General features: G+C 40.2%; 1 protein-coding gene and 1 non-coding gene across 6 annotated transcripts in view; one reads left to right on the top strand and one right to left on the bottom strand.

Moving 5' to 3' along the window:
• Positions 1 to 27,358, bottom strand: part of SOCS2 (suppressor of cytokine signaling 2) — a 65,571-nt gene that overhangs the window by 16,432 nt on the left and 21,781 nt on the right. The gene's annotated exons all lie outside the window — the stretch shown is intronic.
• On the top strand, positions 22,524 to 22,596 carry TRNAG-CCC (transfer RNA glycine (anticodon CCC)). The gene has a single exon. It is a non-coding gene; the product is annotated as a tRNA-Gly (tRNA).

Genomic DNA, 27,358 nt, shown 5'->3' with positions numbered 1-27,358 from the left:
GCTTGAACTAGAAGGCTGGCAATGGCAGTGGAGAGATGTGCATGAACTCGAGATTCATTAACACTATGACCCTGAGGTATCATCATATTTCAGTTCTTCCCAACCAGTGTCCTAGACCCTTAGAGGATGGTGAGCACACTACTATAGTTTTTTAATTTATGTTTTTATTTTAGTGGTTATATATTTCAAAAATAATATGAACATATCCTGGATCATCTGTATGCCCATCTTATAACAGAATAGTATTATCACATAATTTCAGTGGTCCCAGCTCATTTTGATTCTAAGACCTCCCAGCAGCAAATGATGGCCTACAATGACAGCATTTAACATAACGTGATGATTTTATTAAAATGTAACACACATACAGAAAAGAATACCACTCATAAGAATATATAGCTCTATAGATTTTCACAAACTGAACATTTCCATAACCAACACAGAGTTTAAGAACCTCACCCTCTAGGAACCCTTCTCTTGCCTTCTCCAAGTCACTCCTCACCCCACCCCCAGTGTAACTATCACCTTGATTTCTAGCACCATAATTTAGTTTAGCTTCTTCTGGAACTTTAGATGAAGGCAGAGATGAGAGTTATGTAAGTGGGATGGATGAAGCTGGCCTCTAAAAGTCCCATCATGGTGTGTGGGCAGCATGGGATTCCCACTAGGGACCAGACCTCAGTTTCAGTTCATGCTTCCTGGGCATTGTGATGAAGATCTGACCTCAGAGACTAGGAACCAAATTATCCCCAAGGCCTGAAGCAGTTTCATTAGCACATCACAGTGGATCCCCATCAATGGACACGGCCCAGCACAGTCACATCAGTAGCCCTGGGTATATATTAGAATGTCTGTTTATCATGGTTGTGCTTGTCATGCAGAATAACATTTTCCCACACCTTAGATGACTCATGAGATGTTAAGAATAAAACAGTGATGTCTTGACTTCTGTCATTGCTTTCCTAGTCCACACCCCAGCAGCTCTCCCAGGTCCAGACTAAAAGGTGTCTTCTTTAATCAGAAGGAAAGTCCAGCTGAATCTGCCCCCAAGTCACAGGAAGCCTCCCGTCCCTGCCCCGCCAGCCCTCATTCATTACACCACCAGGGTCAAAACAGGGAAGCAGGCAAGATTTGGTCTGAATGGACTCTCTTGCTCACTCCAGTTCTGGTCCCTCCTGTGACTCCAGGGACCTCACACCTCCCACTGGCCCCAGAGTCCCTCACTGGAAGCACGCATAGCCCTACTCCTGCCTCCATTCTCTCCCAGTTCTGCATTCTGTTACGTGATAATGAGTGACATTGGATTTATCCAAGGAATGCCCATGATGGTTTAGTGGAAAGAGCACTGCATTTGAGAGTTAAAGGGTCTGGTTCTAGTTCTAACATGACATCAGTTAGGATAACTAATTAGTTGAAAGTGACAGCATTCAACTTAAGCAAAAAACAAACCAAAAAAAAAAAGTCCAGAGATGAATGAGTTCCTACCAGGGTCAGGGGTCAGATACAGTTATATCAGGGTCTCCAAGATGTCATTAAAGACAGACTCACTTGCTCCACATCTTGGCACTGCTGTCCTTGGCTCTCTGCCTACAGTCCTACCCTCCCAGCAAGCCCAGCGAAGACCATGAACTTCTCTATTCCAATGTCCTGAAATCAAATCTCGTTAGTTTTGATTAGCCTCCTGGGAACACATGTCCTGATGCTCTATCTGGTGAGGCTCAGCTCATTTGCTTACTGTGGATTTGGGAGTAAAGTTAGCACTACCCGAGTTACGAGGACAGAGTGGAAGGGGCTGATTCCCCAGAAGGACTGAAGAAGGCAACAGCCACAGGTGTCCGCTTCAGTTATTAATTAATCATAAGAGCTTGACAAATCTTTACACCTCTGGGCCTGGTTTCTCACCTGCAAAAAAAGACAGATGGATCCTACAACCTCTAATGAAGTTATGAAGTTTGAGTCTTCATAACTCTACCTAATTTCTCATGGGCATGCTACATAGTATTTTTACATCCCAAAGAATAATTTCTCAAGCCAATTAAAATGGGAAGCAGTAGGGACATAACCACCTACATGATAAGTCATTTGGGTAAGACCCACCACAGTGCAGGCCTTCCCCATTTGCTCTGTGGGATCTCTGCCCCCAGTAACCCTGTAGAGACACAAGCCAGAGAGGCTGGTGCCAGTGGAGAGGAAGAGATGGAATCAGAACTGTCATTCATTGATTAATTCCACCAACAAAGATCATGCACTTCCTATATCCCAAGCACTGTACTAGGCTCTGGAAATGAACATAAGCAAGGCACAGCCCCTGTTTTCTAAGACAACAGTCTTGAGGTGGGCACACAAAAGCAAACCGCTGACTGACAATCCAGAAGGTCACGGACCGTGGCAGGATGGTAAGGCAGATCAAGTGAGAGAAACAACACCCAGTGGGAGATAGGGTTTGGGGTATAAGGAGATGAGAGAATAGTCAGGGAAGTTATTTCTAAGAAAGAGATCCTGAACAGGGTGTGGAAGGAGAAAGAAGAATCCAGCCAGTTAAGAAAAGCAGGAACAAGCATTCACACACAGCGAGTCGGGGCAGTCTGTTGCAGTTTGTTGCACTCAAGCATTGCAGTTTGTTGCAAGTGGTTGCCATGTGGAATTTAAATGGGACAGTGGCAAGAGGTAAGGCCAGGCTTGATTATAAGGGACCTGGAGGAACCAAACCAAGAAGATGTACCTCCTGGAGTACCATGGAGACCCTCGGGAGTCACTGAAGGATGTTAAGCAGGAAGGTAACACAGTATCTCTCATATCTACAAAGCATCTACCAGTATCATGTGGGGTCAGGGAGACATAAGACCAGTTGTCTTCAAGACGTCTGTAATTACAGACTTTCCTGGTGGTTCCATGTTTAAGGATCCACCTGTCAATGCAGGAGGCAGGGGTTCGATTCCTAGTCTGGGAAGATTCTGCATGCCGTGTGCCACAACTGCTGAAGTTCGTGCTCTAGAGCCCACAGACTGCACCAAGAAAAGCCACCGCAGTGGAGTCCTCATATCACAACTAGAGAGCAGCCCTGACTTGTCATGACTGGACAAAGCCCATGTGCAACAACGAAGACCCGGAACAGCCAAAAAATAAAAAATCTTTTTAACTAAAAAAAAAAGAAGTCAATGATCACGCCATCATAATGATAGAGGAAGGACTTCAATACCCAGTATCTGACCACTGGCTTCTGTAGTTTTGTTGTGTGTATGTCTGTTTGTTCATACCTTCACCTCGTTCCACATAAATCTCACTCTTCAGAAAAAAATGCCTGCACCTGGGACAAAATGTTTAAAGGTGATCTGTAAGTCTCTGCTAAAAATCACACCCCACAGCTGATTACAAAACAACTCAAGATCTCTTAGCCACCAAATATTATTACAAAGACTCTCATGTGGCGCTAATGGTAAAGAACCTGCCTGCCAATGCAGGAGACCTAAGAGACACTGGTTTGACCCCTCGGTCAGGAAGATCCCCTGGAGGCAGGCATGGCAACCCACTCTAATACTCTTGCCTGGAGAGTCCCCTGCACAGATGAGCCTGGAGGGCTACAGCCGGTAGGGTCACAGAGTCAGACACGACTGAAGGGGCTTGGCATACATGCATGCAGGCACAGCAATCCATTGGCACCCAGTGGAGACACCTGGGACCTGCTGGCTGCTCACAGAGGCCCATGGGTCTGCCTTCTACAGAAGGGAGAAAGTCCTGTATTCTACAGAACATTGGTCTGCCCAATGAAAATCATGGCACTCTGCACAACTAGGCTTGATGGTAAGAGATTATTCCTAATGGCATAAATCCTCAGAGAATCCTGTGTCTGGAGGAAAAGCAGAGATGCATCTGAATACCAGGACTGCCTTAGAATGAAGAGAAACAAGGAGAAGCACTGAGTTGTGAAAACAACATCTACCCGATCAACCTAAGTGAAAGTCGCTCAGTCATTTCTGACTCTTTGTGACCCCATGGACTATACAGTCCATGGAGTGCTCCAGGCCAGAATACTGGAGTGGGTAGCCTTTCCTTTCTCCAGGGGTCTTCCCGACCCAAGGATCAAACAAGGGTCTCCTGTATTCTTTACCAACTGAGCTATCAGGGAAGTCCTGATCAACCTAAAATGGGACCTAGAAAAGAAATGGCTAAATCTGTCATAAATTAAGGAAAAAATGAAAAAATGGCTGGTTTCCACAGAAGTTTGACATTCTCAGTCCACTACAAAGACAGTCGATTCTTAATCATGCAAGATAACAGGGACCTTTGCCAAATGTCCTGCAGAATGAGGAGTAATTTTTTTTAGCTTATATTTAACTTGGAAATGCATTCTATTTTTTTTTTTTTGGACTAGCTTTAACTTTCAAGCTCTATTTCACTAAAGATTAAGTAGCAATGACAGTGACAATGACAACATCTCCTTAGAGTCTGTCCAATTTTCAAAGCCTATTTATATCCATTGTCTCATTCAAGCTTCTCAGTAACCCAACTCAGTGACTTAATTAGCAAATGCCCATCTTATAGACAAGGAAGTGAGGCTCAGAGACCCTCCACATCTAGTAAAGTGACTGAGCTGATCTCAAACCCAGGCTTCATACTTGAATCCAAGGCTTTTTCCTAGGAAGGGCTGAAAGAAGCCAAAACCAAAAAAAAAAAAAAAAAAAATGGGTTGCAAAAAATAAAGTGCTGACTGCCGAAGCTTTACATGAGGATGAGAGATTAATAACAAAGAGACCATTTTTCATGTGAACTCAAAGTGTGAGTTCTCGGTTTTGTTTCTATTTGTACGAGAGCTTTGTCATTTTAAAAGGCCCTTTCTTCTCACTCAAAATGAGAAAATACCTTCTGACAGCCATGCAATTAGTAGAGCCTTCAGATATTGATTTCCTCTGTTCCTTGGTATTACCCTTTTTCACAGGGCTCCACACAGGCTCCCGATAGAAGGGAAGCTGAAGTTTCTGAATTGGCCTCTGAAGTAATTTAGCTGTTTCCCATCACCATCTCTCAGCTGCACTCCCAAGGCTTCCTCCTCCCTCCTCAGCTGCATCTAAGGGCGACTGCTAGGCAGGGATTTGAGAAAGAGAAAGGAGATGGGTAGGGGGAAAGGCCTGAGAATAGGAAAGGAGGGGGGAAAGAAAAGAAACAAAATCAATCCCTGAGTGGAACCCCAACAAATTCTTGGGTAAAAGTTATATTTCCCCTTGAAAAAAGGAGAGGGGGGGTGGAACATAAAACAGAAATTACCAGTGGTACTACTATCAGGATTCCTTCACTTATTCCATATTTACTGAGATCCAACTGGTACCAGGGACTTTCACGGGCTCTGAGAATGTACACAATTGGCAAAAGCTAGTGTAATTCTTACCTTTATTGAGAATACAGAGGTGCAAGTTGTGTTCCCCAGGAAGCTGACTCTGAGACAGATTAGAAAGCATACACTGCATTAGAGAGTGCTCTTAGGAGTAACAACCACGCAGAGAAGTAAGTTAGCAGGACTGAGCATCCTCTGATGCAGTCAAAATATGAAACAGCCTCAAGGGAAGCCTGAGCCAGCCCCACATGGGGTTCCAAAGAGGGGTGACTTTTCAGACCTGTCCCCAGTTAAGTGAGAAAGCCAGACCTTCACACCCCCATGTAGATCAGTCATTGAAAGGGAGTGTGGCCTCGGGGCAGTGGGGCGGGGGTGGGGGTACTGGGCATTTCTCTTCAGTTGACTCAGGGCCAAAGAGGTCACATTTCCAGCAGCAGGGGCAATAATAGCCTTTGATTCGAAGGCAGATATGAGCAGCTCATCAGAGCCCCCTGTTCATGTAGTCTGATAGAGGGGGCAGCAGCCATAACACAATCATAAAAAAGTGCATAATGCACAGCAATTTGGGCTGCAAAGGAGAGGTGCACAGTACCTGAGAAAGTGCAGCCAAGAGAAAAGGAGACATTGGGTTTCAGGTAAGGGAAGCCCATCTGCAAAGCCGTGGATAGGGAAGGCGTGGGAAGGGAAATGGGTTGCAGAGCATCCCTGAAGGGACAAAGGAATTATGCGCCACCTGTCAATGACTGTGTTCAGCACTCTCAATTCATCCTTTAGTTCACTTCACAATCCCATGAGGAAGGTATTGCTCCCAGGTCCTTCTCCCATCTCTTGAGATCAAAGAACAACATTCCCTGGAGCCACATGAAGCCAGAAGTGACAGGCCTGATGCTCATGGAGTCAAGAGCACAACAAACTGATGGGGGCTGAGATCAAACTAGCCAGTTCTCTGAGCAGAGAGAGGAATTTTAAGGAAAACAGAGAAGATAGCTGACTTGGACACCTTTGTGGGAAATGAAAAAGGAAAGCAATCAATGTAAACTGAAGACCAAAGCAAAATTTACTCAATTTACACATAATAGCATTGATCATTATAACAAAATTCAATAAGATTTTAGATCTGACTTATTCTTACACTCATTTAGCAATGCTGCATTTTGGGAACTGCAGAAATCAAGTCAACTGTTCTGAAACAGAATAAGATGACTCTCAAGGCAGCGAGTAATACACTGTAATGAAAGAGAATTTTTTTTAATATTTTTTCAAGCAATTATGTACTGATTTCTATATCTGGTGGTGTAAAATTTGTTGAAATAAGGCAATCTGCAAAGCAAAAATCACATAGTGACAATTCCTTTTTTCATTAGAAAGAGTATGTATATGTAAGAATAAGGTGCATAGCAGAAGTCCCCACTTGAGTCTCTGCTAAGTCTACGGAAGATCTATGGTAATACTGGCCAGAAGTGCATTCCTCTCCAGGGGTAGGGGGACTAGTGCACCTCCCTAGAGAGAATTCATCCCATCTAAAGCAGTGGGAGCCTGGAAATTTGTGGCTTAAGAGGACAAGACTGATAAAGCCTGTTTTGGTGTCATATCTGGGTTTGAGTCACTTTCTAGCTATGTGACTTCAACCAAATTACTAACCCCCTGCTAAGCCTCAGTCGTTTCGTCTACAAAATGGACTGTGAGAACCCCTGCGAAGTTTTAAAGTTGAGTGATCCTTCACATTTAGAAGTGGAACACCAACCACAGGCAATAATATGAGAAGGTATTCTTAGAGCTACTCAAAGTATGTTCCTCAGACTTACAGTAGCACCTTGGAACTTTGCTAGAAATGCAAATTATCAGGCTCAGTGGTAAAGAATCTGAATGCCAAGGCAGGAGACACAAGAGACATGGATTCAATCCCTTGGTCAGGAAGATCCCCTGGAGTAGGAACTGGCAACCTACTCCAGTCTTCTTGCCTGGAAAATTCCCATGGACAGAGGAGCCTGGTGGGCTACAGTCCATGGGGTCACAAAGAGTCAAACACGACTGAGCAACTGAACATGAGCACGCACACATCCCACACCAGTCTGGCTGATTCTGAATCTCTGAAACTGGGAGACCAGAAAACTGGGTTTGAATAATTCTCCTGGCAGAGTGACCAAGCATCCAAAATTGTCAATGGTTGAGGAGCCTCCTGAGATAAGGAATTTCCAGTGTTAAAACTGTAAAGTCCAGGGCAATCTGAAATGGATTGATTACTCTAACTTCACATAATTCTCATGTGTGCTAAAGTCTGAGAACCACTGTTTTAACAGAAGTATGTGTACTTTAAAATTAATATAATATTGTGGGTGAGATGCTTGAAGATTCCATTGAAGATTTTTGCAAATCCTCTGGGGACAGCTGTGAATTACTGCTTTAAGGTAAGCCAATATTTATTGAGCATCCTTTGCAGGTCAAAAGTTTGGATAGATGCTCTTTATTTTATCTCTTTGATCATACAGCATCTTCAGAGAGGTAGGTATTTTAATCCTCACCTAGAAAACTGAGATCTAAACAAGTGAGTAACCTGCCTATAGGATCACTATAGGCTAGTAAGCCAAAGCAGTTCAAGAATGTTACTTTCTAGAGCCTGTGTTGGTTTCATTAAACCCATGCTTCCTCAAGAGTGAAAGATACGCTGCAGTCCATGGGGTCGCAAAGAGTCAGACATGACTTAGCAACTGAACAATAACAGAGCAAACTTAAAGAAAACAAGGGGTCTTTGGATTTCAGGGACTTGCTCATGGCCAACAACGTCTAAGAGAACGAGAATGAGGCCTGCTTGACTGCAGGAGGAAACCCAGCCCATCCCATCAAAAGCATCTCCTTCTCTGTTAGAGTCACCCTTCACACCTGGGCCTCCTGACTTCCAAACCAATGCTCTTCCCATTCAGCCCAAGTGCCTTTGCATTGTTACCTTTTCAGATATCGCAAAACATCACTCAAAGTATAACAGTGGTAAGCAGGTAGGAGAAATATTGCTTAACTGACATTTGAAGGCATTCTCAATTTTTCAAAAAAAAAATTTATAGCATCAATACTGAAAACATTTATTACACATCTGAAACTTCACTTAGAATTAGACAGTGTGGACAAATCACTTATAAATTCATTTGCTATTAGAAAGTCTGTATGCACTCCCTACATTAGTCAGTCTCCGCTAGGTGCTGGGGACAGAGTGATGTCAGCCAGACACTCTCCCTGCCCTCATAATGCTTCAGTCTAGCAGGGAAGGCAGGTGTGAAGTAACCATACGCAGGTAAATTATAATAGGCATTTTTAAAGGGAGAGAAAAAAGAGGGACCTAATTTGTGAGGGGAAGGGTTGGGAAGATGAGTATTAGAGGATTTCCAACCTAATTGAGATGGTATTAATACATCTCTAGATAAACTAAGCAAAGGCTTTGTCTGGTGTAAATGAAAAAAACTAAGGACATTTGTGGCATGGTGACTGAAGGGCAAGCAGTCACACATTTAGTTAAATGTTCTCAGAGATGGAACTAACACTGTTAGAACTCCCAAGAACTTGGCACTTCTTCAGCAAACTCTCATTTAGAATGAAGAGCAGGCTTCCCAGAGTTCCAGAACAGTGCTCTCTGGAGCCCTACTGGAGCCTGAGACAATGGAGAAATACCCACTCCTATATACATTAATCAAAATATCCTCCAAAATATTTTGAAATAAGTGAAAAAAATTCATAAAAGCTCTATGATCAAAAGACATAACAACCATGACTCATGGATATATGGCAGAAACCAACACAATATTGTAAAGCAATTATCCTCCAATTCAACATAAAATTTTTTAAAGACAAGACAACATATAAAGCCTTGCATTGCCTAATCTTTTGCATACATTGTCAAACTTTATAATATAAACCTGCCTGGTGAACAATTTGAGGACCTTGGAGCCAGGAAACGCAGGACTGACTGGATATGGCTGTTCCCATCACACAACAATGCAGAGAAGTAACACAATCAACAATAGCCTGTCTTCACTTAAAATTTTGTTATTTTTTTCACTATGAATTGATTTCATATTTATTTTTAAATTTTTGCATTAATATATAATTTTACTTGATTAAAAAGTTTTTCAGTATCCCTAGGAATTTTGCTGCCAGAAGTGAGTGCCTCACTTGCTTTACCCTAATCTTGACCCTAGTCCTGTGTTCATCATGCAGAGACTTCAACTTCCAGCATTTCCAAAAGCAGAAATCTATAACAGATATAACTCTGTGCCTTTTCCTGGGGTGTGTCCTTTTGTTTCAGCACAAGCTTGAATAATGTCAGATGTATACTTCAGGAAAATGGATTTCCCTTTTGAAATTTTGTTTTCAGCACATGCCATCTCTTGAAAATTGTGATCTGAGTGGAAGAAAGTGCCCATTCTTCTGCCAAGTTCTGTTGCATAGAAAATGCTGGTGGTTGGATGGTGTTAAAAGCAACATCTGGTTTCAATGCTACCTTTTTCTCCTTAGAGTCATTTTTAGAAAATTTGCCACTTTTTATATAGGCTCAGGACATACTCCTCAGTCTTAATATTGGGCTTAGAATAAGATGTTAGAACATATACTTACTTAAACATTTCCTTCTTACTAAGATTTTGGAGGCACATTTTCTCAACTAACAAGGCAGGTACAATCTGAATCAAACTAAAGAATGACATTTCCCTGGTCTAGGTTCCTAGTTCTGATTGGACTACATCCAAATGTACTACCCATTGTTAAAGAAATGTCACAAAATTCCTTGAACACAATTAAATGTGTGTTTGCTTTCAACTCTAAAGGACAGGGCACACAGCACCTTCCCAGATGATTGCTTTAAAAGGTGCGATGACAGTTCTATTTCCAGTTTTTTAAGAAATCTCCACACTGTTCTCCATAGCGGCTGTACTAGTTTGCATTCCCACCAACAGTGTTAAGAGGGTTCCCTTTTCTCCACACCCTCTCCAGCATTTATTGCTTGTAGACTTTTGGATAGCAGCCATCCTGACTGGCATGTAATGGTACCTCACTGTGGTTTTGATTTGCATTTCTCTGATAATGAGTGATGTTGAGCATCTTTTCATGTGTTTGTTAGCCATCTGTATCTCTTCTTTGGAGAAATGTCTGTTTAGTTCTTTGGCCCACTTTTTGATTGAGTCATTTATTTTTCTGGAATTGAGCTGCAGGAGTTGCTTGTATATTTTTGAGATTAATCCTTTGTCTGTTTCTTTGTTTGCTATTATTTTCTCCCAATCTGAGGGCTGTCTTTTCACCTTGCTTATAGTTTCCTTTGTTGTGCAAAAGCTTTTAAGTTTCATTAGGTCCCATTTGTTTATTTTTGCTTTTATTTTCAATATTCTGGGAGGTGGGTCATAGAGGATCCTGCTGTGATTTATGTTGGAGAGTATGACCCAGCAATACCACTTCTGGGCATACACACCGAGGAAACCAGATCTGAAAGAGACACGTGCACCCCTATGTTCATCACAGGACTGTTTATAATAGCCAGGACATGAAAGCAACCTAGATGCCCATCAGCAGATGAATGGATAAGGAAGCTGTGGTACATATACACCATGGAATATTACCCAGCCATTAAAAAGAATTCATTTGAATCAGTTCTAATGAGATGGATGAAACTGGAGCCCATTATACAGAGTGAAGTAAGCCAGAAAGATAAAGACCATTACAGTATACTAACACATATATATGGACTTTAGAAAGATGGTAACGATAACCCTATATGCAAAACAGAAAAAGAGACTCAGATGTATAGAACAGACTTGTGGACTCTGGGAGAAGGCGAGGGTGGGATGTTTCAAGAGAACAGCATTGAAACATGTATATTACCTAGGGTGAAACAGATCACCAGCCCAGGTTGGGTGCATGAGACAAGTGCTCGGGCCTGGTGCACTGGGAAGACCCAGAGGGATTGGGTGGAGAGGGAGGTGGGAGGGGGGACCAGGATGGGGAATACATGTAAATCCATGGCTAATTCATTTCAATGTATGACAAAAACTACTGTAATGATGTAAAGTAATTAGCCTCCAGCTAATAAAAATAAATGGAAAAAAAAAAAAAAAAAACAAAGCCTCACCCAGCTCCATGAAGTACTAGCTGTGTGATCTTCAGCAAGTAACTTAATCTCTCTTTTTCTCATGTGTTAATGGGCCAATTCAGGTTTGATTCTTGGTGGTGTTGTAAGATTGAAAAGAATATCTCTTCTCAACAAAATATTAGCAAGCTGAATCCAATAATGCATAAAAAAAGATCACATACCATGACCAAATGAGATTCATCCCAAGTTCACAAGGATGGTTCAACATACACAAATTAATCAAAAGAAAAGACAAAAACCACATGATCATCTCAATAGATGCAGAAAAAGCATTTGACAAAATTCAACATCCATTCATGATAAAAACTCTTAGCAAAGTGGGTATAGTGTGGACATAGCCACTATAGCAAAAGCTATTTATGACAAACCCAAACCCAATATTTTAAATACTCAATGGTGAAAAGTTGAAAGTCTTCCCACTAAAATCTGGAACAAGACAAGGATGCCCACTCCCACAGCTTCCCTTCAACAAAGTGTTGGAAGTCCTAGCCACAGAATTCAAACATGTAAAAGAAATAGAAGGTATCCAAATGGTAAGGGAAGAGGTAAAACTGTCATTACATGCAGATATGACACTATATGTAGAAAACCCTAGAGACTCCACACAAAAACTACTAGAACTGATAAACAAATTTAGCAAGGTAGCAGGATACAAGATGAACATACATAAATTGGTTGCATTTCTCTACACTGACAATGAAACATTAGAAAAGAAATGTAAGAAAAAGAATACCTTTTAAATCAGAACTGCAAAAATAATATACCTAGGAATACACCTCAACAAGGAGGTGAAGGTCTTATATGCTGAGAACTATAAAATATTTAAAAAGGACACTGAGGACGATTCAAAGAAATGGAAAGATATTCTATGTTCCTGGATTGGAAGAATTAATATTGTTAAAAACTGCCATACCACCCAAAGCAATCTGTAGATTTAATACAGTTCCATCAAGCTACTCAAGAACTTTTTTAACAGAACTAAAACAAATAATCCTAAAAATCATGTGGAATCATAAAAGACCCAGAATTGCCAAAGCAATCCTGAAGAAAAAGAACAAAGTAGGAGGCATAATCATCCCAGATTTCAGACAATACTACAAAGCTATAGTAATCAAAACAGTGTGGTATTGAGACAAAAACAGACATATGGGCCAATGGAACAGAATAGAAAGCTCAGAAATAAACCCATAAACCTACAGTCAATTAATCTTCAACAAAGGAGGCAAGAATCTAAAAAAAGAATTAATATATGTGTATGTATAACTGATTCGCTTTGCTGAACAAATGAAATGAACACAACATTGTAAATCAACTATACTCTAACAAAATTAAAATTTTAAGAAAAGAAACTCTGCTTGTGGCACAGACTTCTTGTGGCCCCCCCATACCCATCTCCTCTTATTCTATAAGAATAGAAATCCTAATTTTTGTAGCCGCAATACATGGCTGTGTAGAATAAAGACAACATTTCTCAGTTTCCTTTACAGCCAGATGTATTCATGTGACTAAATTCTGGTCAAAGAAATAAGAGCAACAAGAAGTGATGGAGAGCCATGGGCCATCCTGGACCGTGGGTATGAGGGCAATGCCTAGGAACGGCAGAGCCATAAGACAGGAGGAACTCAGACCTTTGGTTTTCCCAGAGCCACCAGATCAGCTGTGGACTCCATATGTCCTGACTCTTCTGTGAGTGACAAGTAAAATTCTCTGTTTTATAAGCCATAACAGAGACTCAAAGGAAGAGTGGCTTATATAAGACAGAAAGATTGAGGGCAGGAGGAGAAGGGGGCAACAGAGGATGAGATGGTTGGTTGACATCACCGACTCAATGATATGAGCCTCTGGATGCTCCAGGAGATAGTGAAGGACAGGGAAGCCTGGTATGCTGCAGTCCATGGGGTCACAAAGAGTTGGACATGACTTGGCGACTAAACAATAAACACCTATGATCATTTCATCTGATTCTTTTTTACTCATTACAAACATGCCTGAGGGGAAGGAAAACATGTCTAAACTACTTGAGAAGTCAAGTCGTCTCACCATATGCTTTATACTGAAAACCTCCAAGAATGAACAATTGTTAACATTTTCCATGTTTGCTTCAGATGAATTTTTAAATAAAGCATCACAGATATAGTTGAAGCCTCTGACCTCACCCATTAAGTTTCTGACAGGTAACAACCCTTTTGAAGTGGTTGAGTACCTCCGTGTTGTGTCAAATCAGTTCAGTTGCTCAATCATGTTCAACTCTTTGCAACCCCATGGACTGCAGCACGCCAGGCTTCCCTGTCCATCATCAACTTCCGGAGCTTGCTCAAACTCATGTCCATCAAGTCAGTGATGCCATCCAACCATTTCATCCTCTGTCGTCCCCTTCTCCTCCTGCCTTCAATCTTTCCCAGCAACAGGGTCTTTTCCAATGAGTCAGTTCTTCACATCAGGTGGCCAAAGTATTGGAGTTTCAGCTTCAGCATCTGTCCTTCCAATGAATATTCAGGACTGATCTCCTTTAGGATTGATTGGTTTGATCTCCTTGCAGTCCAAGGGACTCTCAAGAGTCTTCTCAACACCACAGTTCAAAAGCATCAATTCTTTGGCACTCAGCTTTCTTTATAGTCCAACTCTCACATCTGTGACTACTGGAAAAACCATCGCTTTGACTAGGTGAACCTTTGTCTGCAAAGTAATTTCTCTGCTTTTTAATATGTCATCTAGGTTGGTCATAAGTTTTCTTCCAAGGAGCAAGCATCTTTTAATTTCATGGCTGCAGTCACTATCTGCAGTGATTTTAGAACCTCAAAAATAAAGTTTCTCACCGCTTCCATTGCTTCCCCATCTATTTGCCATGAAGTGATGGGACCAGATGCCATGATCTTAGTTTTCTTAATGTTGAGTTTTAAGCCAACTTTTTCACACTCCTCTTTCACTTTCATTAGGAGGCTTTTTAGTTCTTTGTTTTCTGCCATAAGTGTGGTGTCATCTGTGTATCTGAAGCTATTGATATTTCCCCCAGCAATCTTGATTCCAGCTTGTACTTCATCCAGCCTGGCATTTCCCATGATGTACTCTGCATATAAGTTGAATAAGCAGCCTTTGTATAAATAAATACACAGCCTTTATGTACTCCTTTCCCAATTGGAACCAGTCTGTTGTTACATGTCCAGTTCTAACTGTTGCTTCCTGACCTGCATACAGATTTCTCAGGAGGCAGGTAGGGTGGTCTGGTATTTCCCTCTCTTGAAGAATTTTCCACAGTTTGTTGTGATCCACACAGTCAAAGGCTTTGGCGTAGTCAATAAAGCAGAAGAAGATGTTTTTCTGGAATTTTTTTTATTTTTTCGATGATCCAACAGATGTTGGCAATTTGACTTCTGGTTCCTCTGCCTTTTCTAAATCTAGCTTGAACATCTGGAAGTTCACATACTGTTGAAGCCTGGCTTGGAGAATTTTGAGCATTACTTTGCTGGCTTGTGAAATGAGTGCAACTGTGCGGTAGTTTGAGCATTCTTTGGAATTGCCTTTCTTTGGGATTGAAATGAAGACTGACCTTTTCCAGTCCTGTGGCCACTGCTGAGTTTTCCAAATTTGCTGGCATACTGAGTGCAGCACTTTCACAGCATCACCTTTTAGGATTTGAAAAAGCTCAATTGGAATTTCATCACCTCCACTAGTTTTATTTGTAGTGATGCTTCCTAAGGCCCACTTGACTTAGCATTCTAGGATGTCTGGCTCTAAGGGAGTGATCACATCATCGTGGTTATCTGGGTCATGAAGATCTTTTTTGTATAGTTCTTCTGTGTATTCTTGCCACCTCTTCTTAATACCTTCTGCTTCCATTAGGTCCATACCATTTCTGTCCTTTATTGTGCCCATCTTTGCATGAAATATTCCCTTGGTATCTCACATTTTCTTGAAGAGATCTCTAGCCTTTCCCATTTTAGTGTTTTCCTCTATTTCTTTGCATTGATCACTGAAGAAGGCTTTCTTATCTCTCCTCACTATTCTTTGGAATTCTGCATTCACATGCATACCCCATTATGTATTTATGTCTTAATGAGTATATACATCCATAAGAAATATATAAGGCAGCTTTGGAAAAGTTTTAATCTTACAATATTACTTTTACATATATTTAATCTTACTTATATACATTGGGTGTAACACTTGGCAACTTGCTCATTTAGGAGACTATAAAAAAAACAATGTCATAACAATCAGCCTTGTTAAATGCGGGTCGGGGAGTGTAATATTTTTCTCTATGCTTTTTGTGGATTTAAAATACATTTATAAGCACAGTTTTTAAATAAAAAGTAAGGGAGTTTTAAAGAACTACTGAGAAGCTGTGTTGATTTACAAAATCACTATGATCACTCAGGTTGGGCACGGAAGTAGGTGGGAGAACATGGCTCATTATTTCCTAAATATTTTACCCTATGTATGTAAGCAAATATATTTTCTAAATCCAACATGTAAAACTTCTGAACTTTTCCAACAGATATGTGAATAGATAACTTTACAAATGTAGTCTAACTTTCTAAAACACCCATCACAGTTTTTTATTTCTTAAAATATTCAATTCAGGTATATTTAGATAGACATGTTGTTGTTATTCAGTTACCAAGTCATGTCTGACTCTGCAACCCCACGGACTGCAACACACCAGGCTCCTCTGTCCTCCACTATCTCCAAGCATTTTCTCAGATTCAAGTCCGTTGAATCAGTGATGCCATCTAACCATCTCATCCTTTGCCACCCCCTTCTCCTTTTGCCTTCCAACCTTTCCCAGCATCAGGGTCTTTTCCAGTGGATAGACATAATTCTATCTACAAAACAGTATGTCTGACAAAACTACTTTTTTATTATACTTTTTGTGACTAATTTTGGTAGGAGTTCAATGACACTCTTTCAAACATAAAAATATTAGATTTAGACTCAAAAGAATCATTTATTCTTGGGCCTAGGGATAAAAATGCAGGTATTGGGGTATCAATTTTATGAAACGTGTATCTTCCCCATACTTTGTTTATATGGCCTAATCACACAAAGATAACACCTATTTCTCACATTTTCCCCACCATGAGAGGAGTAACAGTGACAATTTTTTTTAGAACCGATGTGTTCGAAAGAACAGAAAGAAAAGAATGTGTTTGGAAACTGAACCCATTTGCCCCACCTCCCAAGCCAGAGCTGACAACTGGACTTGCTGACCTGAGCTAGGCGGGGTCAGTTCCAATGTCCGACCAGAATTTGGACTTAAGGTACAGAGTCAGGGTCCTTTGGTCACATAAGCTAAGCAAGGAAGGGTGACATTGTGAGCTGAGCAGTGGCCATGCACAGAAAAGCAGATAGAGCTGGCCCAGAGACAAGAGGGAGGATGCAGAAGCAGGGATAAGGGCCACGGATCCCAGAGAGGACAGTCACCCTACAGCACAGGCATGCTGGTCTCCCCTGAAGCCCCCAACACTGGTCATCCTTGGATTTCATGAGCTAACCTTGCATCCTTTGAGTAAAGCCCTTGTCCTATTTATGTGATGTCATGCATGTGTATATCTGTAAATATTATCCTTCATTTACTTTTGCTTAAGCTACTGTGAAGGTTTCTGTTACTTGCAAGCGAAAGAGCCTAGACTCTGATGACTCCCAATGCAGGCACTCTGTGAGGCTGCCACCCTCCACCTCACCTCGCCTTATAAATAGTGGCGCTTTTATAAACTCATACACACAATGAGGACTCATCAGGAAATGACCGGCACCACGGTGTTTTCCCTCGGAGAGCTGTCAAATTAAAAACAAGTAGATAGTCTCCATGTGGGTGTTCCTGGGACTTTTATTTGGCAACTAAGCCATCACTTATTGTTTCTCAGACGCCATTCACATGAGATCAATAGTCAGAAATTTTCCAGGTGCAGTTACTCTGATAGTGTGTGCCAGTCATTTCAGTAAACACAAGGTCCTGAACTTGATTTTTCTGCTAAAGCAATCAACAGGGAACACACAGCCACATTTCTGGTCCCACCCCTGGAGCTTGCTCATACTCTGATGGTAATATTGGCCATTTTAAGACTACACAACTGCTGGACGCCCTTCAAATTGTCAAGCAATTACCCCAAATAACACTGTGTTGGAAAAATACCTTGGATTTCTCCATAAAAAGAGAACATGATGAGAAGAACAAGGTAACTTGTAAATCCAATGGCTTTTACAAAATAAGAAAACAATAAGAAAAATGACATTTAATACTGCCCACTTAGATGGACCTAATCGCTTGATTTTTTTAAATTTGAATCCTATTATCAACTAAAGTTCATTGAGGAACCTAGACCAGATTCCATGTAATAGACATCCCACCACTGAGGCAGGAATAAGAAGTGGTCGAAAATGATAACTATGGCGTCTAGCTGGGCTGACTTGGGCTCGGGACTAGGCTCTGCTTCTGAAGGGCTGTGTGACTTGGGACGGGTGGACCAACCTTTCTGAATCTTGGTTTCCCCATCTGAAAAACAGGAATGATAATGATGACTACCCTGTGTGAGGATGAAACATGATATTGCATATGGAGCACACAGCACAACACCGGCACACAGTAACTCTGGGTAATTGTTAGTGGTAACTATTAACTGTCGTTGTTGAAGTGGCTATTATCACGGGGTAGCCTGTTAAGCTGAAGGCTGCTGAGACTCATAGGTCTGGATTTCAAGCTATTTTTGCAAGCAATGAACTACTAAAAATAGGAGGCAGTGTTTACTCTCATAGCTTCGGGGAACAGCTATGACTTGGTCTCTGACCAAGTAGATTCAGTGGTGGAGCAAATGGCCTTCCAACTGCCTCTCAGTTCAGACCACATCCTGACTGGACCTCAATCCAGGGAGGTTTGGACAACCCAGAAAAGCAGGCCGAGCAAAGCTCTCTAGGCCAGGCCCTTGAGAGGCATCCCAAGACAAATGTATGATCCTTCCTGTTTCACCCAGGAGACTGCCCAGATGGCACTTCCTGGTTCTTTCTCTCACCACCACCACCCCATGTATTGCTGGGGCCAGGATCTTAGGGAATCACAGGACACATGGCTCTGATGCAGAAAGGAGCTTCCTTATGTCCCAAGACTAGAGCAGTGAAGGGGACTTTGCTACAACCCATCCTGTGGACTATTCTGACCATAATTCTAGAGTTGCTGCTGCTGCTAAGTCGCTTCAGTCGTGTCTGACTCTGTGTGACCCCACAGACGGCAGCCCACCAGGCTCCCCTGTCCCTGGGATTCTCCAGGCAGGAACACTGGAGTGGGTTGCCATTTCCTTCTCCAATGCATGAAAATGAAGAGTGAAAGTGAAGTCGCTCAGTCGTGTCCGACTCTTAGCAACCCCATGGACCACAGCCTACCAGGCTCCTCTGTCCATGGGATTGTCCAGGCAAGAGAACTAGAGTGGGTTTCCACTGCCTTTTCCATAATCCTAGAGTTGATAGCCACCCAAACTTGATCCACTCCTGGTTCAAGGGACCCACCTCCAGAAATAATACCTCTCTAAGTCTCTTAGAGACCTGCCATACAGCTTTGAACCTTAATTGGAAACTGTACACATTTCCTGCATTTGATGTTTCCAACTACAGAAAACATGATCTCAATGCCAGCATCTTGGATAGCTCACTTGACTATACACACACACAAACACACACCCACACACACCCACAGGTATGGAATGTATGTGTGTATGTGTGTGTGTTCTATAAATACAGAGGGTTGACAAGTTTTCTTTTTCTTGTTTCTTCTTGACCTCATCTTGCAATCTATAATATGCGCCCCATGTGTCTGAGTCTATAGAGCTATCACAGTCACCAGCAACTGAGGGACGATGTCTAATATCTTAATGACTTCTTTATTATAACTATTTTTGTTATCAAAATTTTGGTGAAAATTTCTCAGTAAAGTCTATAGAGAAAGGAATGGGAGGTAAGAATAAAAGAAGATTGTTGTACAGTGTATCAAGATGCATTAAGAGTGAGTATCCATGCAAAAATTTTACTCACACACAGATACAAAAGCACTGAATAAAATCATGGATCCTAGATTATGAAAAGGATTTAAGATCATTCACATGCTGGTTAACTGAAAAAACTAATACATTAATTTGCAGACAATGTGACTGTCTACAATAAAAACAATCCAAAAGACTCTTGACAAACCACAAGAATTAAAGATTGCTGGATACAAATGAATATTTAAAAAAAAAAAGGTAATGATCCCTTATCGCAACAGAAAATAAGATTCCATTAACAGTAGCAACGAAAACCTGGAGAACTTACAAAAAAAGTCTAACAAAGGAAATATAAGATCTTTATGGATAAACCTTGATTGAGGCACACAAAAAAATCTAAGTAAGTGAAAGGATATGCCATGTTCACACATGGAATGGGAAGACCCAAATCTGTCTATAAGTTCATTGTAATTACGATTAAAATCCATAATTTTTCCCATGGTACTTGACAAGTTGATCCATAAGTTAATATCAGAACAAAAAAATAAGAAGATAACTTAGAAGAGCAAAGATAATTCACCACACTAGATAAGAAAGCTTATTATGAAGCTAGAGTACTTTTAGAAGAATGGCACTGGGGGAGAAACAGACAAACAGAATAGCAGAACAGAACACAGAACCTGTAAACAGATCCAGGCTTATGGGAAAACTCGATAAATAACAGAGATAACGTACAAATCAGTAGGGAAAGGATAAAGACTATTCCATAAATAGTGTTGGATAAGTTAGTTTTCCATATGGAAAAATAAATTTTTAATACATACTTCCCCCATCACAAATTAATTTTAATGTCAATTCAATAGCTAAAGTGGAAAACAATACTTTAATATTTTTATGATCTTGGGGTTTGGGAAGATAAAACAAAGAATAAGACTGGTAAATCTGACAATGCTAAAATTTTAAATGTTAACCATCATTTTAAAAAGTGAAAAGACAAGCTGAAAATTAGAAAATATTTTAATGCATGAAGTGAAGTGAAAGTCGCTCTTTATGACCCCGTGGACTATACAATCCATGGAATTCTCCAGGCTAGAACACTAGAGTGGGTACCATTTCCCTTCTCCAGGAGATCTTCCCAACCCAGGGATCAAAGCCAGGCCTCCAGTACTGTGGGCAGATTCTTTACCAGTTGAGCCACAAGGGAAGCCCAAGAATATTAGAGTGCGTAGCCTCTCCCTTCTGACCCAGGAATCAAACCAGGGTCTCCTGCATTGCAGGCAGATTTTTTACCAACTGAGCTATCAGGAAAGTCCTATTTTAATGCATAAAACCCAAAAAAGGTGTTTTCAATGTATATTTCAATGCATAAAATTCAAGAAATGATTAATACCCAGGAATATGCAGAAAACTTACAAATCAAACAGCCCAACTGGAAAGCGGGCATAGGATAAGGACAAGGAATTCTCAGAACAGAAACCCGAAGAGCCAAAAAGCATACTAGCTAGTAGACAGGATATGACCTTCCATGTCATATCCATTAGATTGGCAGTGGCTAAAAACACAATAGCAAATGTTGAGGATGTGGGGGAAAGGAAATTCTCACACAGAGTTAGTGACTATAAACTGATACAATCTCTTTGGACAGCAATTTCAAACTATCTGACAAATTTGACAGTGAGCACACCTAAAGACCCCAGCAAAGATATTGCTAAATGTATACCCCCCGAGAAATACTTGTATCCTACCCACAAGAATCCACATGTTAGGATGTTCTGGGCAGAACCACGTATAGAAGAAATAGACATATTTTAAAGTTTATTAGTAAGAAAATGAATAAATAAATAAAATTTGGCACACTCATGAAATGGGATATACAGAGCAAAATGAATTAATCAAATGAGTTAACTTGAAAAGTATCAACATAAGTAAATCTCCCACCACAGTGTTGAATCTTAAAGGCAAATTGCAGAAAGCTAAGATGATACCAAGCTTTTTCATCTGAGTGGAAGCCATCACTATGTCCCTGACTGATCTCATCCCTGGAAAACTGTATGCAGAATATTCCTAGACCAGGAATCAAACCGATGCCCCCTGCATTAGCAGGCAGATTCCTATTCACTGCGCCACCAGGCAAGCCTGGCCTTGTTCCTTTTTAAATGCAATATCCTCAGCAAAGCCTCTCCTCAGTATCCTGCCAACTGCCTCACTCCCCTACCTCCAATCATCTGAACCACAGTATCGTGTTTCATCATCTTCACACAGTTACAGATATGTACAATTATTTCATTCATTCATTTCATTTATTCATAGATTTATATATTCATAAATTTATATATTTACCACTATATTCCCAAGGTCTGGAACAGTGCCTAGCACATAGTAGGCACTCAATAAATATTTGTTGACTTATTATGTAAAATTTAAAAACATACAAAACTATGTTATATGTTATTTATAGGCTTCTAGTTACATTGTCAAAGATTAAAAACATGGATGGGAAGGATACACAATACCTTTAGGGTAGAGTTTATCTCAGGGGAGGGAAGCCCGTCAGAAGAATCAGAGAGGAAAACAAAGAGGCCTTAAACTCCATCTGTGATTTTATTTTTTTAACTTTTGAAAGAAAAACAGAACACTTATGAAATCTGTTTATCTGAATGGTGGTTATGAAGTATTGTTACAGTAGTCTCTGTACTTTTCTGATCAAGATATTTCATAATAAAAACACAGGTTTTTTTTTTTAAGAGGCAGATTTGAAATAAAATATATAGAGATGGAGAGCAAACCAATAGTTGCCAAGGGTTAGGGACAGGAGGATGGTCACTACAAACAGGTAGCATGAAGGAGATCTTAATTGTGATTGAAAAGTTCTGCATCAAAAAAAAAAAAAAAAAAGTTCTGCATCCTGTATAGCACAGAGAACTCTGCTCAATGTTATGTGACAGCCTGGATGTGAGGGGAGTTTTGGGGAGAATGGATTCATATATAAGTACAGCAGAGTCCCTTTGCTATCCACCTGAAATTATCATAGCATTGTTAACTGACTATACTCCAATGCAAAATAAAAAGTTTTTTTTAAAAAGTGCTGCATTCTGGAACTTCCCTGATGGTCCAGTGGTTAAGACTCCATGCTCCCCATGCAGGGGGCACAGGTTCGATCCCTGCTCAGGGAACTAGATCGCACATGCCACAACTAAAGAGCCCTCACGCTGCAACTAAAGATGCCTCATGCCACAATGAAGATCCTGCACATAGCAACGGATATCCCACACACCGCTAAGACCTGGCACGGCAGAATAAATACAATTGTTTTAAAAGCTCTGCATCCTGCTTTTGACGGCGACGACACTAACCTGCTGGTGATAAAATGGCACAGAACCATGCATACAGTATATACCAAGGTCAGTTTTGTGGTTCTGCTTATGCCACAGTTAAATACGATGTAACCACTGGGGTAAACTAGGCGAAGGGAACACCGTTCCTCTCTGTCCTCTGTACTATCTTTGCAACTACATTTATAATTACAGTTTTCATATAAACTTAGAGCTATTTCAAAAATTTTTAAAAATTACAAACAGAACAATAAATAATTTACCTAAAGTAATATTATTTCTAGTTGACCGATGAGACCAGTGAGGCCCTCAAGAACAAAAGTGATTTGTAGCAGGTAGTGTATGGGGCAGGGCAGGGAGGCCTGCAGAAACTCTAGTTTTCTCTGAACAATCAAGTCAGCAAGTGCACAAGTCTGGATCCCTTGGGAGCCCTTCCTCTGATATAACAGTAGCTCCCAGCGACTAACTCGGGTTGCATAGCAAGGCTGGAGATCCCAGATATTAGATCATATTAATACATCAGGGGGGCTTCCCAGGTGGTGTTAGTGGTAAAGGATTCACCTGCCAACGCAGGAGAGCTGGGTTTGATTTCTGGGTCAGGAAGATCCTCTGGAGAAGGGAATGACTACCAACTCCAGTATTCTTGCCTGGAAGATTCCATGGATAGAGGAGACTGGTGGGCTACAGTCCACCAGTCAAGGGGTTGCAAAGAGTCGGACACAACACAGCACACAGCACAATGGATCAGATGTTAAAATCGGATAACATGGCTTCAGATTCAAACTCTGCCACCTGGCAAAGGGATGGCCTTCTGTTTCAACCTCTTCCTCATATGCAAAATGGGGACACTGTGATTATATGCCACTCGCAGTGTTTAAGTCAAATAATATATGTAAAGTGCGCAGCATAAAACTTGCCATGTAGTAAGAGAGCAATTAAGTCAAAGAACACAGCCTATTACCTGTGAAATAAACCCAAATACATCTACTATTTGTCCCAAGGACTGGACTATGCATGATACTGTTCAACCACACAATCAGGCTTTTGTGCTAGGTGAAGTGTGAAGGGTCTTACTGAGAAGTATTAAATTGTGGGTAAGGGGAAGTCGGGACAAGGACAGGGGTGAGGCAAACTCAATAAAATGACCACAATTGCCTATTAGCAAATAGCTGGGAGAACCATATCCCAACCAGAAAAAGAAAAGAATATAAAACAAAACGGCTCACTGTGTCTGTGTAACCCTGCAAATGACAAGAAGGTATAATCACAAATTTAAAGCCCAAAGAATACAGACACTATTAGAGCAACCAGATGTAAAGCCAAAAGTAGCTACATACTGAAAGTTCCCAAAGACTACAGCAAGACTATAGATTCTGGTCACTGAAAATTAAAAAGAAAAATGAGGGCACTTCTTTTGGTCACAACTAAATTTAAAACGACCGAAACTAGATTTAATCTGGGAGAGGAGACGGACCAGGCTCTGCTTTCAGTTGGCTGAAAAGAAGCATTCCAGCTCCAGGAGCATACACACACACAAGAAATTGGAGACTGCATTTATTCTCAAAAGGTACATTAAAGTTGACAACAAACCCACTTGAAATTCTGAAATCTGAACAACAAAGGATGGTAAAAAGGACCAGTGTTTCAGCTCAATTTGCAGTGACAGGTTCTGCAACATGTCTTTAGGAATACATAAATCAGGTATCTAAAAGAGGGTACAATCTAAAAATGCAACTCATTTTTAAAACCAAATCACAAAAGTTAGTTAGTTAAAATATGTGAAGTATTCCTGAAGTATCAGCTTGGAATCAGTAAAATACACATCTACTCTAAAAAGGGGGGAAATACTCAAGAATATTTTATTTTCAGTAATGAGTGAGACTCCAAAAGCATAACCATCCCCCCTCACAAATGCTCTTAAATCAGTAATACTTACAACAAAAAGTTTTTGTTTCACTTTGACAGGATTTTAAGTACCCTAGTAAATCTCAGTTTAATACCCATCACATATTTTGCAAAAGAAATAAAGTCAAAGTAATAAAAGAGCTCTCAATAAATCCTTACTTTTAAAGTATTGCTGACCAGAAGAATCGGTGCCCTGTGTTTCCAGTTGGATGATTCAATTTGCTAATTCTGTGAACTGTCACTTGTTAATTCAATATTAACAGAATGTAGTAACATTTTCTTAAGGTACTGGTTATATAATGGTGAAATTCTTTTTAAACTTTTATTTAAAACACAAAGATCAATGGTCTACAAGTACAAATTTCTCCCTTAACTCTCAGTGTCCAAAAGCTAACTCTCTTATATAACACTTTTTTCTAGCAATGTGGGTAAATATGCATTCATATTATCAGTCAAAACAGAATCCTCTGCAATGAATTGATTTTATGTTAACTACAAAAGAAGAAAAAAAAAAAAAAAGAAGTACATCTAAAGAAATCAGATAAGAATAATATAAGGAACCAGAATATACCTTCTTCTGAAAAGTAAAAGTAGAAAAAGAAAAATCACATCAATTCCATTAGTAAATTGTTAACTAAAAGATGAATTTTGGAAAGAGTATTTTCTAAAGTCTTAATGGATTTAAAAAATAAGAAAAGTTGGTCAGTAGAGATTATAATAGTCAAGAAATGTCTTTGTTTCACTTTTAAGTTTTTTTACAGAATATATAAAGAGCTGTAAAAATGAAAGTACTGTAATATTGAAGGTCAATTTTAGTCAAGTCAGAAAAGGAGATGCAAAGTTAGCTGAAATTTCCTATCTCAATTCCCTATCTTGATGCTAGTCTTCCCTAAATTTAAATTTTTAACTTGAATTCATTATCATGAGATTTCAGATTATAATAATGCATGTATGTGAACGTCTTAAAATCACTTGAACCTAGAAATCAATTTATTTTTCCCTTCTTATTTCAAAAACACGTCCAAATTTCTAAAGCAAGTAATCCCCCAGGTGCTTCCTGCCAGTTGGGAAGAACATTCTATTTAGGGACAACATGAAACAACACATTTCACCTCCTCTCTCTTCCTGCTAGCTTCTAATGTGTTAGTGGGAAATTGAGAGTTAGAAATTAAGAATTTTGATTAGACAGCTTTTCTATGCCTGTTGGTTTACTTCCTTCAAGGTGTTAAGTCCCTGTATGATAATGAAATAGCTTACAAAGTCACTGAGATTCAGACCTTAAATGGGAAATTTAATTTAGTTTGGTTGTTTCCCTCTTTTTGCTGACAGCTAAATCCTCTTCTAAAGTGACTGTGTCTTTGTTTAAGATGTTTCAAGAGTGAAAGAGCCAGGTTTTGAAAGGGTCATTTTCCAAAAAACAGGTAATTTGTGAAATAAAATACTTGTCAAAATTCTGTAATTCCCAGAATTGGCTATGATCTCAAAGGTATTTGGGGTTATGACTGTTTATGAAACAACTTAATAACTTGAATTGCAACTTTTTCGAAACTTGACTTGTATCTTTGTTTCATCTGAAATAAGTGTTAACTATTAAAAAACTAAAACGGAAGATAAGAAATGAAGTGTTTTTGTATATGTGGAATGCTTTAGTATTTCATGTCATAAGCAGACCAAATATCCCATGGGGGAGTTGAATCAAGATACAGTGCTAGATCACTGTAATAACCACAGGCAAAGTTAACTCCCTCTCTGGGACCACCTTTCACTTGCAGGAAATCAATTTGTTGTCCCTTGAACCGGCCACTCCTCTGGTACCATGAGTAGGTACAGAGGATACACGGTTGGTATGCAAAGAAACAAACACAAAAAGAGACAGAAAAGAGGGTGAACGAGGATAAGGAGAGAGTGGGGATGACAATGGATTGTTAAAGGAGGGACTTTATACCATAGTTGTGCTTAATCAACGTCTTTTGAACAGAACTAATTGAAGGTGATATTATTATATATTCAGAAGAAAATGTTTTTGATTCTGCCACAGGATTTCTCACGACGGTTGTTTTAACAGAAGCCTCAGTCAAAGCATGAAGCTCTGGACATCTCTGGTCATGCCAGGTCTGAGGTTTACAGACTGCTGGGCCTGGCCTCTTGCTGGTTCTAAAGACTAGGGGTAGGTACTTCACAGTCCAGAGACATCCTTTGTGGGACAGAGATTCAACTTCAAGGTCATTTAATCAGCGAAAGAACAGGCTTATTTGGTCTGAATATTAAATATGCTGTTTGTAAATTATAAAACAGCATATATTATAAAAACTGTTTTATAAATTATAAAACAGCTTTTTAAGGAAAACCCTCAACTATACTTATCAGTTTAAGACAGTTACTTATTTAAACCTGAAGCATTAATTGTGGCAACCTTTCCCTGATGGCTCAGGCGGTAAAGTATCTGCCTGCAATGCAGGAGACCTGGGTTCGATCCCTGGGCTGGGAAGATCCCCTGGAGAAGGAAATAGCAACCCACTCCAGTACTCTTACCTGGAAAATCCCATGGCCGGAGGAACCTGGTAGGCTACAAATCACTGGGTCACAAAGAGTCGGACATGACTGAGTGACTTGACTTTATGGAATATGATTTGGAAACATCCATTAAAATGTTAACGCACATATCCTTGGACCCTAAAATTCCATTGCTAGAAATTTA

This window comes from Odocoileus virginianus, chromosome 24 (genome assembly GCF_023699985.2).
Source record: "Odocoileus virginianus isolate 20LAN1187 ecotype Illinois chromosome 24, Ovbor_1.2, whole genome shotgun sequence".
NCBI lineage: Eukaryota > Metazoa > Chordata > Mammalia > Artiodactyla > Cervidae > Odocoileus > Odocoileus virginianus.
The sequence above is the reverse complement of the archived record's forward strand: the minus strand, read 5'-3'. Positions and strand labels throughout refer to the sequence as shown.